Source organism: Cherax quadricarinatus, chromosome 80 (genome assembly GCF_038502225.1).
Source record: "Cherax quadricarinatus isolate ZL_2023a chromosome 80, ASM3850222v1, whole genome shotgun sequence".
Lineage (NCBI taxonomy): Eukaryota > Metazoa > Arthropoda > Malacostraca > Decapoda > Parastacidae > Cherax > Cherax quadricarinatus.
This window is the reverse complement of record NC_091371.1, coordinates 14,497,419-14,509,475: the sequence shown is the minus strand read 5'-3', so window position 1 is coordinate 14,509,475 and position 12,057 is coordinate 14,497,419. Positions and strand designations below refer to the sequence as shown.

General features: G+C 39.6%; 1 protein-coding gene across 1 annotated transcript in view; it reads left to right on the top strand.

The window, feature by feature from the left end:
• LOC128702293 (neuropeptide F receptor) overlaps window positions 1–11,270 on the top strand; it is a 118,952-nt gene extending 107,682 nt beyond the window's left edge. The window contains exon 3 of the mRNA XM_070102163.1: window positions 9,048–11,270. The gene's annotated coding sequence lies outside the window, so the exon portion shown is untranslated. The remainder of the gene's footprint in view (window positions 1–9,047) is intronic.
• Window positions 11,271–12,057: the final 787 nt, after the last annotated feature.

Here is a 12,057-nt window from a genome sequence, read left to right as displayed (position 1 = left end):
TTTTGGAAATGTTCATGGGTTTTCTGGGATGTGGGTGTTGTGGGTGTTGTTGTCGAACTAGAGATACCGAAAAAAAAAATGTTATAAGTGGGTTGTTGTTGGGACTTTTTCTGATGAAATTAGATAAAACGAGAAAAAATTGTGGGTGTTGTGGGTTGTGGGTGTTGTGGGATGTGGGTGTTGATCTTAGTTTATGGTGATTTTGGTGGTGTTTTGAGTGTATTCAGTGGTGTTTTAGTATTCAGTGGTGTATTTGGGAGTACTCAAATGGTGTTTTTGGAAGTGTTTCAGTGTTGTTTGGAAATGTTCAAAGGTGTTCAAAGGTGTTTTGAGTGTGTTCAAATGTTGTTTTTTGAAGGTGATCAAGGGTGTTCAAGGGTGTTTTGAAGGTGTTCAAAGGTGTTCAAAAGGTGTTTTGAGTGTGTTCAAATGATTATGAGAGTGTTTTGAATGTGTTCAAAGGTGTTTTGAAGGTGTTCAAAGGTGTTTTGAAGGTGTTGAAGGGTGTTTTGAGTGTGTTCAAGGGTGTTTGAAGGTGATGAAGGGTGTTTTGATTGAATTCAGCGGTGTTTTAGTAGTAATCAGTGGTGTAATTGGGAGTACTCAAATAGTGTTTTGGAAATGTTCAAAGGTGTTCAAAGGTGTTTTGAAGGTGTTGAAGGGTGTTTTGATTGAATTCAGCGGTGTTTTAGTAGTATTCAGTGGTGTAATTGGGAGTACTCAAATTGTGTTTTTTGGAAGTGTTCAAAGGTGTTTTGAGTGTGTTCAAATGTTGTTTTTTTTGAAGGTGATCAAGGGTGTTCAAGGGTGTTTTGAAGGTGTTCAAAGGTGTTTTGAGGTTATTCAAAGGTGTTTTGAGTGTGTTCAAATGATTATGAGAGTGTTTTTTGGGGTGTTCAAAGTAAAGTGTTTGAGTTAGTTTTTGTGATAATGTTGTGAAGTCTGGAGACTGAGGGATGAGTTGTAATTTAATGAAATGTGTAAGTGCAGATAAATTAGAGATGTCAAATCTTATTTGGGAGTACTCAAATAGTGTTTTGGAAATGTTCAAAGGTGTTTTGAGTGTGTTCAAATGTTGTTTTTGAAGGTGTTCAAGGGTGTTCAAGGGTGTTTTGAAGGTGTTCAAAGGTGTTTTGAGGTTATTCAAAGGTGTTTTGAGTGTGTTCAAATGATTATGAGAGTGTTTTTTGGAAATGTTCAAAGGTGTTCAAAGGTGTTTTGAAGGTGTTGAAGGGTGTTTTGATTGAATTCATCGGTGTTTTAGTAGTATTCAGTGGTGTAATTGGGAGTACTCAAATAGTGTTTTGGAAATGTTCAAAGGTGTTTTTGAAGGTGTTCAAGAGTGTTTTGAAGGTGTTCAAGGGTGTTTGAAGGTGTTGAAGGGTGTTTTGATTGAATTCAGCGGTGTTTTAGTAGTAATCAGTGGTGTAATTGGGAGTACTCAAATTGTGTTTTTTGGAAGTGTTTCAGTGTTGTTTGGAAATGTTCAAAGGTGTTCAAAGGTGTTTTGAGTGTGTTCAAATGTTGTTTTTTGAAGGTGATCAAGGGTGTTCAAGGGTGTTTTGAAGGTGTTCAAAGGTGTTTTGAGGTTATTCAAAGGTGTTTTGAAGGTGTTCAAGGGTGTTTATGTGAGTATTCAAAGGTGTTTTTTGAAGGTGTACAAATGATTATGAGAGTGTTTTTGGGGGTGTTCAAAGTAAAGTGTTTGAGTTAGTTTTTGTGACTTTTTTTTTTTCTGATGTATTGTGTCCCCTTAATAACTTTAATGAACTAAAAGGGTAAAAACGAGAAAATGCCTAGTCTGGAGACTGAGGGATGAGTTGTAATTTAATGAAAGTGCAGATAAATTAGAGATGTAAAATCTTATTTGGGAGTACTCAAATAGTGTTTTGGAAATGTTCAAAGGTGTTTTGAGTGTGTTCAAATGTTGTTTTTGAAGGTGTTCAAGGGTGTTTTGAAGGTGTTCAAGGGTGTTTTGAAGGTGTTCAAAGGTGTTTTGAGGTTATTCAAAGGTGTTTTGAGTGTGTTCAAATGATTATGAGAGTGCTTTGAAGGTGTTTTGAAGGTGTTCAAGGGTGTTTATGTGAGTATTCAAAGGTGTTTTTTGAAGGTGTACAAATGATTATGAGAGTACTTATGAAGGTGTTCAAATGATGTGCAAGAGTATTTATGAAGGTGTTCTGGGAGTATTCAGAGGTGATTTGGGGGTGTTCGAATGATGTTTTTTGGAGTATTTCAGTGTTGTTTGGAAAATGTATAAAGGTATTTTTTGTGAGTATTCAAATGATTTATGAGAGTGTTTTGAAGATGTTCAAAGTAAAAGTGCGTATTTAACTTCGTAATATGTAAAATTGTGAGTAGTGAATTTAACGAAAGTGGATGTAAGCGATGTGGTGACTTTCTGATGCATGTGTCCCCTTATTAACTTTAATGAACTAAAAGGGTTAAAACGAGAAAAATTGGGGGTTATGAGTGAAAATTGTGAGGTGTTGGTTGGAGTGTGAGGGTTTGGGAGGGTGGGTAAAAGGGTAGACAAGATTCAACCTGTGTGCGCGGTCATCACGTGACGTCACTGACCGTCGAGTAAACACATTAATGAGAGGAATAATGACGTCACTGACCGCCGAGTAAACACCCTTCATTAGACCTGTAGTAAGCATGCCCCATAGGAGGAGTTCATTTGAATGCTTACCCCCAGAGGGGGGAATCCAAAAACCTTGATCCAAGGAGATGGAGTCTTGGTATTATCGAGAAATTTTGGGGTGGGAGTGAAAGTGAGAGGGGTAATCCAAAAATTTGATCCAAGGAGATGGAGAATTTCGAAAACCCATAGGGGGGATCCAAAAAATTTGATCCGAGGAGATGGAGTCTTGGTATTGTCGAGAAATTTGAGGTGGGAGTGAAAGTGGGAGGGGGATCCGAGGAAGTGGAGACTTTGATATTGAGAAATTGTTTGGGGATGGGGGGTGAAAGGAGGGGTACCCAAAAAACTTGATCCGAGGAATTGGAGAATTTCGAAAACCCCATAGGGGGGAATCCAAAACTTGTATTATCGAGAAAAAAAATTTGAGGTGGGGGGTGGGTGAAAGTGGGAGGGGTAATCCAAAAATTTGATCCAAGGTGATCATAAGAAATTCAAAACCCCCATAGGGGGGAATCCAAAACTTGTATTATCGAGAAATTTTTGGGATTGGGGGGTGAAAGTGGGAGGGGGAACCTTAAAAATTTGATCTGAGGAGATGGAGAATTTCGAAAACCCCCATAGGGGGGGAATGCAAAAACTTGGTAATATTGAGAAATTTTGGGATGGGGGTGAAAGTGAGAGGGGGAACCTTAAAAACTTGATCCGAGGAGATGGAGAGCACAAGAAAATGAAATTCAAAAAAAATTCGAAAAAAATCGGAAAAAAATTCGAGGCGCGGGGGCGATCCGGATGACGCTGCAGAAGGCGCAGCAGAAGGCGCGCGGGGGTCGCGGGCGCGCGGGCGGGCGCGGGCGGGCGCGCGGGCGCGCGGGCGGGCGGGCGCGCGGGCGGGCGCGCGGGCGGGCGCGCGGCGGGGGTCGCGAAGGGGGAGGGGGTCGTGGGCGGGGGTATTGGTTGGGGGGGTCAAGGGTGAGGTAGTCTCGAGGGCGAGGTCATGGTCAAAACCGGAAGTAACACCTAGGTGTGAAAAGGTGACCCTCCAGCTGCTGGTCCTAGACCGGATACCTCGCTCAGTGGAAGGCCCAACCGGAAGTTCCTCGCTCTGTGGAAGGCCCAAACCGGAAGTTCCTCGCCCAGGGAAAGGCCCAACCGGAAGTTCCTCCCCCAGTGGAAAAATCGACTACTTATATATATATATATATATATATATATATATATATATATATATATATATATATATATATATATATATATATATATATATATATATATATATATATATAATTTGTTTATTCACTGACAATTGTTTATTACAGAAACAAGCGATAGTACACACTCGGAAATATCACAGCAAGTGGGATTCGAACCTAGGCCTGCCAACTCACCTCGTGCATAGATAGGTGACAATCTGACACCTTAAACCCATTCAGCAATTGCTGCTTCTTAAATCTGGGTGGGCAGCCAGAACGCTAGACGTTTTCTCCAAAACCGAGCAACATCAGCGAGACTCAAGTACGGTTCTTAGCTATATCATTCTCCTCCTGCATGTACTGCCCTCACGAACGATAAAACATACACAAAGTATGAATAATATCGGAACCCACTGGATTCCCAAAGGCTCGTGGCCTGGAGGCAAAAGCTCTTGCTTCACACGCTAAAGTCCGGGTTTGATTTCCTTACACCGGTTGACCCTGTTCACCCATCAGTAAAAATGGGTTCCTGGATGTTAGTCGACTGGTATGGGTCGCATCCCGAGACAAAATTCACATAATCTGCCCGAAATTATTATTATTATTATTATTATTAATTATAATTATTATGATAATAAAGTTATGATGCATCTGTAGCTGAGTGGTTCAAGACCTTAGTTTGTCAGGTAGCAACACTCAAGGAGGGCTGGGGGCCTGGGTTCAAATCCTGCTGACTGCAAGATTCATGTTTATAATTTCTCGTTTCCGTAAACTGGGTCAGTTGTGAGTTCTTGCAGCCACAGTATTGTGAGTTGTGAAATGTATCCAAGATATTGTGGGCTAATTGTGAATTGTTGCAGCCTAGGTGTGGGATAGTTGTGAATTGTTGCAGCCACGCATTGTGAGTTAATTGTGAAATGTTGTAGCCAGGGATTTCTGGGTTAGTTGTGAAATATTGCAGGCAGGGTATTGTGGTTTAGTTTTGAAATGTTGCAACCAGGGTATTGCGAGTTAGTTGTGAAATACTGCAGCCAGGGTATTGTGGTTTAGTTATGAAATGTTGCAAACAGGGTATTGTGAGTTAGTTGTGAAATATTGCAGCCAGGGTATTGTGCCTTAGTTTTGAAATGTTGCAACCAGGGTACTGTAAGTTAGTTGTGAAATATTGCAGCCAGGGTATTGTAAGTTAGTTGTGAAATGTTGCAGCCAGGGTATTGTAAGTTAGTTGTGAAATGTTGCAGCCAGGGTATTGTAAGTTAGTTGTGAAATGTTGCAGCCAGGGTATTGTAAGTTAGTTGTGAAATGTTGCAGCCAGGGTATTGTAAGTTAATTGTGATATGTTGCAGCCAGGGAATTGTAAGTTAGTTGTGAAATGTTGCAGCCAGGGCATTGTAAGTTAGTTGTGAAATGTTGCAGCCAGGGTATTGTAAGTTAGTTGTGAAATGGTGCAGCCAGGGTATTGTAAGTTAGTTGTGAAATTTTGCAGCCAGGGTATTGTAAGTTAGTTATGAAATGTTGCAGCCAGGGTACTGTAAGCTAGTTGTGAAATGTTGCAGCCAGGGTATTGTAAGTTAGCTGTGAAGTGTTGCAGCCAGGGTATTGTAAGTTAGTTGTGAAATGTTGCAGCCAGGGCATTGTAAGTTAGTTGTGAAATGTTGCAGCCAGGGTATTGTAAGTTAGTTGTGAAATGTTGCAGCCAGGGTATTGTAAGTTAGTTGTGAAATGTTGCAGCCAGGGTATTGTAAGTTAGTTGTGAAATGTTGCAGCCAGGGTATTGTAAGTTAGTTTGAAATGTTGCAGCCAGGGTATTGTAAGTTAGTTGTAAAATGTTGCAGCCAGGGTATTGTAAGTTTGTTGTGAAATGTTGCAGCCATTGTATTGTAAGTTAGTTGTGAAATGTTGCAGCCAGGGTAATGTAAGTTAGTTATGAAATGTTGCAACCAGGGTATTGTGAGTTAGTTTTGAAATGTTGCAGCCAGGGTATTGTAAGTTAGTTGTGAAATGTTGCAGCCAGGGTATTGTAAGTTAGTTGTGAAATGTTGCAGCCAGGGTATTGTAAGTTAGTTGTGAAATGTTGCAGCCAGGGTATTGTGAGTTAGTTGTGAAATGTTGCAGCCAGGGTATTGTAAGTTAGTTGTGAAATGTTGCAGCCAGGGTATTGTAAGTTAGTTGTGAAATGTTGCAGCCAGGGTATTGTAAGTTAGTTGTGAAATGTTGCAGCCAGGGTATTGTAAGTTAGTTGTGAAATGTTGCAGCCAGGGTATTGTAAGTTAGTTGTGAAATGTTGCAGCCAGGGTAGTGTAAGGTAGTTGTGAAATTTTGCGGCCAGGGTATTGTAAGTTAGTTATGAAATGTTGCAGCCAGGGTATTGTAAGTTAGTTGTGAAATGTTGCAGCCAGGGTATTGTAAGTTAGTTGTGAAATGTTGCAGCCAGGGTATTGTAAGTTAATTGTGAAATGTTGCAGCCAGGGAATTGTAAGTTAGTTGTGAAATGTTGCAGCCAGGGTATTGTAAGTTAGTTGTGAAATGTTGCAGCCAGGGTATTGTAAGTTAGTTGTGAAATGTTGCAGCCAGGGTATTGTAAGTTAGTTGTGAAATGTTGCACCCAGGGTATTGTAAGTTAGTTGTGAAATTTTGCAGCCAGGGTATTGTAAGTTAGTTGTGAAATGTTGCAGCCAGGGTATTGTAAGTTAGTTGTGAAATGTTGCAGCCATGGTATTGTAAGTTAGTTGTGAAATGTTGCAGCCAGGGTATTGTAAGTTAGTTGTGAAATGTTGCAGCCAGGGCATTGTAAGTTAGTTGTGAAATGTTGCAGCCAAGGTATTGTAAGTTAGTTGTGAAATGTTGCAGCCAGGGTATTGTAAGTTAGTTGTGAAATGTTGCAGCCAGGGTATTGTAAGTTAGTTGTGAAATGTTGCAGCCAGGGTATTGTAAGTTAGTTGTGAAATGTTGCAGCCAGGGTATTGTAAGTTAGTTGTAAAATGTTGCAGCCAGGGTATTGTAAGTTAGTTTTGAAATGTTGCAGCCAGGGTATTGTGAGTTAGTTGTGAAATGTTGCAGCCAGGGTATTGTAAGTTAGTTGTGAAATGTTGCAGCCAGGGTATTGTGAGTTAGTTGTAAAATGTTGCAGCCAAGGTATTGTAAGTTAGTTGTGAAATGTTGCAGCCAGGGTATTGTGAGTTAGTTGTGAAATGTTGCAGCCAGGGTATTGTAAGTTAGTTGTGAAATGTTGCAGCCAGGGTATTGTAAGTTAGTTGTGAAATGTTGCGGCTAGGGTCTTGTAAGTTAGTTGCGAAATGTTGCAGCCAGGGTATTGTAAGTTAGTTGTGAAATGTTGCAGCCAGGGTATTGTAAGTTAGTTGTGAAATGTTGTAGCCAGGGTATTGTAAGTTAGTTGTGAAATGTTGCAGCCAGGGTATTGTAAGTTAGTTGTGAAATGTTGCAGCCATGGTATTGTAAGTTAGTTGTGAAATGTTGCAGCCAGGGTATTGTAAGTTAGTTGTGAAATGTTGCATCGAGGGTATTGTAAGTTAGTTGTGAAATGTTGCAGCCAGGGTTTTGTAAGTTAGTTGTGAAATGTTGCAGCCAGGGTATTGTAAGTTAGTTGTGAAATGTTGCATCGAGGGTATTGTAAGTTAGTTGTAAAATGTTGCAGCCAGGGTATTGCAAGTTAGTTGTAAAATGTTGCAGCCAGGGTATTGTAAGTTAGTTGTTAAATGTTGCAGCCAGGGTATTGTAAGTTAGTTGTAAAATGTTGCAGCCAGGGTATTGTAAGTTAGTTGTGAAATGTTGCAGCCAGGGCATTGTAAGTTAGTTGTAAAATGTTGCAGCCAGGGCATTGTAAGTTAGTTGTGAAATGTTGCAGCCAGGGCATTGTAAGTTAGTTGTAAAATGTTGCAGCCAGGGCATTGTAAGTTAGTTGTAAAATGTTGCAGCCAGGGTATTGTAAGTTAGTTGTAAAATGTTGCAGCCAGGGTATTGTAAGTTAGTTGTGAAATGTTGCAGCCAGGGTATTGTAAGTTAGTTGTAAAATGTTGCAGCCAGGGTATTGTAAGTTAGTTGTGAAATGTTGCAGCCAGGGTATTGTAAGTTAGTTGTAAAATGTTGCAGCCAGGGTATTGTAAGTTAGTTATAAAATGTTGCAGCCACGGCATTGTAAGTTAGTTGTAAAATGTTGCAGCCAGGGTATTGTAAGTTAGTTGTAAAATGTTGCAGCCAGGGTATTGTAAGTTAGTTGTGAAATGTTGCAGCCAGGGTATTGTAAGTTAGTTGTAAAATGTTGCAGCCAGGGTATTGTAAGTTAGTTGTGAAATGTTGCAGCCAGGGTATTGTGAGTTAGTTGCGAAATGTTGCAGCCAGGGTATTGTAAGTTAGTTGTGAAATGTTGCAGCCAGGGTATTGTAAGTTAGTTGTAAAATGTTGCAGCCAGGGTATTGTAAGTTAGTTGTAAAATGTTGCAGCCAGGGTATTGTAAGTTAGTTGTGAAATGTTGCAGCCAGGGTATTGTAAGTTAGTTGTGAAATGTTGCAGCCAGGGTATTGTAAGTTAGTTGTGAAATGTTGCAGCCAGGGTATTGTAAGTTAGTTGTGAAATGTTGCAGCCAGGGTATTGTAAGTTAGTTGTGAAATGTTGCAGCCAGGGTATTGTAAGTTAGTTGTGAAATTTTGCAGCCAGGGTATTGTAAGTTAGTTGTGACATGTTGCAGCTAGGGTATTGTAAGTTAGTTGTGAAATGTTGCAGCCAGGGTATTGTAAGTTAGTTGTGACATGTTGCAGCCAGGGTATTGTAAGTTAGTTGTGACATGTTGCAGCCAGGGTATTGTAAGTTATTTGTGAAATGTTGCAGCCAGGGTATTGTAAGTTAGTTGTGAAATGTTGCAGCCAGGGTATTGTAAGTTAGTTGTGACATGTTGCAGCCAGGGTATTGTAAGTTATTTGTGAAATGTTGCAGCCAGGGTATTGTAAGTTAGTTGTGACATGTTGCAGCCAGGGTATTGTAAGTTAGTTGTGAAATGTTGCAGCCAGGGTATTGTAAGCTATTTGTGAAATGTTGCAGCCAGGGAATTGTAAGTTAGTTGTGAAATGTTGCAGCCAGGGTATTGTAAGTTATTTGTGAAATGTTGCAGCCAGGGAATTGTAAGTTAGTTGTGAAATGTTGCAGCCAGGGTATTGTAAGTTTTGTTTTTCTTTTACATCATTGTTTCTTCTTTTCAGGTTTGCCAGCTACCACCTGACTTCAGGAGGTGCGTGACCAGTCCCCTGTAAGATTACCAATGGTGGTACTGATGATGATGACGACGATGGTGGTGGTAGTGGTGATAATGAAAATTATTTTGACAACAATAGTGATTCTGTCGGCGAAAATTATTATTATCAAAACGAAGATGATAATAATCGCTATTATTATTACTGCTATTATAAGGGTGATTATTATTATTATGAAAATGACGAGGATGATGCTGGAAATGATGACAGTGATGAGAATCATTATAAAAATATAAACATTAACTAAAAAATGAAACAACAAATAGACAAGAAATGAAGGCGCTGAAAAATACGAGAAACCTGGGAGGAATGTTTGTAGGCGAGACAGATATAGGATTACAAAATTTCGAAACTGAATTGTCTACACTTTAAAGGAGATTCCTGATGCTGCTTCCCTTTCCTCTCCTCTCCTCTCTCCTTTTGTCCCCTTTTCTCCCTTCCCCTAAATAACTTTTTTACCTTCCCTATTCTCTATTCACGTTCCCTAGACAGGTTTCATTGCCTCATATGTGAAACCCATGCTGTGTGATGGAATATGACAGGGAAACATAACTAGCTTTTGTCCCCACAATGTAACTATCATATAGAATGGGGAGGCCATACACTGCCTGTGTTCCCACAATATAACTATTATAAAAAACAGGGTAGCCACACACCACGTGTTCCCACAATGTAATTATCATAGAGAATAGGGTAGCCACACTTCAGGTGTTCCCACAATGTAATTATCATAGAGAATAGGGTAGCCACACTTCAGGTGTTCTCACAATGTAACTATCATAGAGAGTAGGGTAGCCACACTTCAGGTGTTCCCACAATGTAACTATCATAGAGAATAGGGTAGCCATACTTCAGGTGTTCCCACAATGTAACTATCATAGAGAATTAGGTAGCCACACTTCAGGTGTTCCCACAATGTAACTATCATAGAGAATTAGGTAGCCACACTTCAGGTGTTCCCACAAAACAATTATCATAAACAACAAGGTAGAGGTACCACTACTGATCTATGTAATCTTTATAAATAATAACTCCCGCCTCCACTTTTCCCGTTGCCTGTCAGTGAGAGGAATTCATGGTCAAAGGAATATGAATTTCAACCCAGCAAGCACCGGATCTGGGTCTATTGAGAAGAGGATTTTCGTCTAGTGTGAGGCGCGTTTCTGGTTGCTGGGAGTCACGTTACGGATTAAAGACGGATTTCAGACTGCCAAGAGAGTGGATTTTGGGTACATCAAAAGATGGATTTCAGGTTGGACTAAGAGAAAGATTTTCTTGTGTATGAAGATGTGGATTTACGGCGGCCTAGAGGATGGATTTCGGATGCATTAAGAGAGGGATCTTATCTATATTTCTCTTCACTGAGGGCGGATACACCGCTAGGTGGCAGGCTGTAGGTATATCCACTTTTCACCTTCCCTTCAAATCTCCCCATTCAACCCTCTCTCACACCTACACGATCGACTCCCTCACCCTTTCCTTCGTCCCTATCCCTCACCCTTTCCTTCGTCCCTATCCCTCACTCTTACCTACTCCCCCATAACTCACCCCTTCCCACAATCTCCGCTGCCCGGACATGCGGAGACGAGAAGAGACATGTCCCTTTTATTCGCATTTCTCGTGCCAAAACCAGGGAAGAGAGGGAGGTGTATGTGAATTTATATCTCTGTGTATACACCCATTTCCATCTGCGTGTACACATAACTTTATATCATCATGTACACAGCAGTCTGCATCTTCCTGTATATTTCGATTTCTATAGACATTTATGTTTACGTGTACACAGATGCCCTGACCTTTGTTCACAGAGAAATATATCAGTGTACACACAGTACACATTTATATCTGCGTGTACACACAGTACACATTTATATCTGCGTGTGCACACAGTATACATTTATATCTGAGTGTACACACAGTACACATTTATATCTGCGTGTACGCAAATTTATATTTCCCTACACAAATATTTTTATATATCCTTGTACATAATGTCTACGTGTACACATGATAATGTGTGTGTGTACACATGGTTATGTGTGTACACATATGGTCATATCTACACGTACACCGACATTTACCTCAAACAAGAGGATCAAGAGATGTACACAGACTAGAATATATCTGTAAACATTTCACTATATAAAGAATTCTGTAATGTTGACGAAAATATTTTGGTTCGTATAGGAACAACAATGGATATAATGAAATGAATTTGTCCCTGTACACCGTATATGTATAATGATTATTATTATTATAATTATTAGAATTATGTTATTTTATGACTATTATTATTATCTTACAATTATTTTCATTATTATTATTATTATAATTATTATCATTATTATTTTTATTATTATTATTATTATTATTATTATTATTATTATTATTACACAGTTGCATAAAGTGAAGAACTACACATATTGGAAATGAAATTTTTTTTTCTTCTTAATCCTTCCGGGAATTATTTTATCAACGTGTTTTCTTCCTGACAGCCTTCAGCAAATATTAAAAAAATATCCTTTCCTCTCCTGTCTTCATCACATATATACTGATTCATGTTTTACTCTCTTAGTGATAACACAAAATCAAGCACTCGGTATATTTTATATAGTACGGTACTGTGTGCTCACCAGCATCCTGTAATATATATATATATATATATATAGAGATATATATATATATATATATATATATATATATATATATATATTTATTATCACACTGGCCGATTCCCACCAAGGCAGGGTGGCCCGAAAAAGAAAAACTTTCACCATCATTCACTCCATCACTGTCTTGCCAGAAGGGTGCTTTACACTACAGTTTTTAAACTGCAACATTAACACCCCTCCTTCAGAGTGCAGGCACTGTACTTCCCATCTCCAGGACTCAAGTCCGGCCTGCCGGTTTCCCTGAACCCCTTCATAAATGTTACTTTGCTCAAACTCCAACAGCACGT